We start from the raw sequence: 3,152 nt of genomic DNA on the forward strand, positions 1-3,152 counted from the left end.
TTGCGTTTATGAAGAACGGCTTTGGCAATAGCCTGACCTGGAACGAAGGAGCGTATATCACTTGTCAAGGGAGAGACCCATGTAACATCTAGGCATGTATGTTTCCCGTTTTCCCAATTGTACACCAACAAGTCAGCAGGGAGCAAAGTATGCTTATCAGCAGAACTAAGTCCCAAAGAAACCTCTTTTCTGGCTGAGACCCCGGATCGAAAGCATGTATCCATATAGACGTCTCGTACCCCGTCATGCCTGAATTTTAGACCGACCTCGCTTGCGCAGTGTAATGCATGGTCTCCATATATGTCCATGTCCCTATTGCAACTAGTGCACCGACTGCCAACAGGGAAGAGAGGAATACCCAGGCGATAGCTAAGAACACACCGGAACTGCCTTGGTCCTAAAGTTTGGTTTAACCCACTGATTGGAATGGCTAGCAAGTAATCTTGGGCATGTTTTTCTTGGTTGCCCTGCCACAGCACGCTGTCACGTGCAGTCAAACTGAACTTAGTAGGCAGCTGCTTCTTCATAGCGTCGAAGTATAATACTGCCAGTGAATGCTTAGAATGCATGGGAGGAGGGGCAGTGCTGTCGAAACTGAGTGAAGAAGAAGAGATGCCACAAACCTGGTTGAACTTCTGTGAAACGTGCTGGCATATGGGGCTTGGTCCGTCTGAAATAGTGATGTGTAGAATGACGCGTTGAACAAGATGGGTTTGGAGATGTGACGCCAAGTAGCAGTAATGAGAGGTGTCCGACATAGTGTAGACCCCGAGTCCGCCGTCTTGTTTGGAAGAATAACCAGGCGGTACTGTAGAGGGTCGAAGCCAGCGCCGTCGGCAGTTACCAACTGTCTCAGATACTTAAATAGGTAATCGTCGTAGTAAGATATGGCATGCTCCAAGGCTAACGTATTTGTTGTACGCATGGTGAAGTACAACTTAGAGACGCACGTACAATTGCTTAGCAGTAGGAGTTCACATTGAGGATCTTTAAGCTTCTTAACGGCATCCATCAACTGAAGTGTTTTGTCCACCCTTTGCATAACCATTTCTTGGCAAATTGAAGGTTAGGGCTTACAGGTCCTCCTAATAATTTAACCCCCAACGAAGGTCTGCTGATGTTGCTGGGAAACAATTCAGGACCGAAGCTTCTCGGATCTGCCTGCGGCCAAAACAATTCAGTTTTGTTAATGTTTAGATGGAGAGCCCTGGAGATTCCTTCGCCTTGGATGATGCGTAAAGCTTTGGAGACTTCAATGATGTCGCCAATGATCGTTCCTGTTAGATCATTGCTCGGTCAAACTCGCATGCGTTTCTATCTCAAGCATGTTTGTCAATGTTAGTGATCAAAACTATAAGTCTTGATTTCTAGCCTACTATAGCTAAGGTCTCGGACTAGGATAGAAAGTGTAGTTGAGCTCAAGAACTCCATGGAAATCATCATACAAGACGAAGGACTACTCAAGGAACTGGTGGATCTTCATCGACTAAAAGGTATGTGGAGACTTGAACTTATCTATCACTCAAAAGTCTATCTACTCTATCTCCTATTCTTGAGACAAAAGTCGTTTTGTTATATAGACTTTGATTATAAACATTTGCTATTTCGAGACGAGTTTATATCGCCTATCTATTTCTCGAAGTATATGTTGGTAAGCTTTTGTTATGGCCAAGTTCATCTTTACCTAGTGACGAAAGTCATGTTATGTTTCAATCACTTTGAAAATTGCTCTGACGAAAAATGGTTTGTGAATAACAACTATATAACGTCCTCTGAGAATGTTTCAATGATTGAAATGAGAGTTTAGATTATATAACCATTGGTGGATATAAGCATTGTTGTGGAAACACATATATGTATAAGTCCTTATTCCTTGAACCGAAGTTTGCGAACTTTGTTGATCAAGAGAATCGGAATAGTTGCGTGAGCTAAGTCCGCGAACTCAGTCCGCGAACCCAGTCCGCGAACTGGCGGAAGTTATCGACCCGAGAAAATCTGCTTGAGTTTGTGAACTTCTTCCGGGAACTTATGTCCGCGAACCCAGTCCGCGAACTTGAGTTGGTTATAACTAAAAACGATTGTTTGTGAACTTATTCATATTAACTAAGGAATGTTAAATGCAAACCGTGGCTATATAGTTCATGAACCGATTCGAGTGAATCAAATCATTTTTTCTTCGATTGTGTCTTGTGTAGTTACATAAGATTTCCTTGCAATTGAACAACTCTCTAACTAGTTCATCTGAGTCATTAGAACTAGTTATGGTGAAGAAGAATATGGTTGATATGAAAGTGCTCATATGGATAACCATTGGTTAACTATTGTTGAACCAACAAATGTTCATGTTTGGGTACGGTTACATAAACCCAAAATAGTACATTTTATTTTTGTGTAACAAGCTAAGTTTTCGATATAACGATTGAGAAATATTAGCTTGAATCTAATCAGGTTTTCATCTAACGGTGAATATTGAATGCTTTGTTACCAAGCTAACATTGATTGCAAACCCTGATTTGAAAGACTATATAAGGGAGAACTCTAACAACTGGGAAATCTAATCCCCACACCTTACGTGTGATACTAGTTGTGTAAGCTAAAGTCGATTCTCCTTTAACCTTAGGTTTTCTTCTCTAAACCAGGTTAACGACTTAAAGACTTCATTGGGATTGTGAAGCCATACCGATACTACTTTCTCGTAGTTGTGTGATCTGATCTTGCTGATTCTATCGTATTGAGTACAATCGTAACGATTGTCTTGAGATCTTTATCTCCGATAGGCAAGATAGAAAAGTAGTTACAAGCATCTTCGTCTCATCGTTTGTGATTCCACAATATCTTTTTTCGCTGCGTCAATTAAGATTACTGTGAGGTGATTGATAAAACTAGGTTGTTCTTCGGCAATATAAGTCTGGTTTATCAATTGGTTCATGTTCACCTTGATTTATCAAAAGACGGAACAAAAACTCGTAGGTATATTCGTGGGAGACGAATTTATCTATTTTGTAGAGTTTTCTGTGTGATACAGATTTGTTTATTAAAGTCTTCGACTTTGGGTCGTAGCAACTCTTAGTTGTGGGTGAGATAAACTAATGGAATCAAGTGTGTAGCATCCTACTGGGATCAGAGACGTAGGAGCATAATTGTACCTTGGA

The sequence above is a fragment of the Papaver somniferum genome, chromosome 10, assembly GCF_003573695.1.
Source record: "Papaver somniferum cultivar HN1 chromosome 10, ASM357369v1, whole genome shotgun sequence".
Taxonomy (NCBI): Eukaryota; Viridiplantae; Streptophyta; class Magnoliopsida; order Ranunculales; family Papaveraceae; genus Papaver; species Papaver somniferum.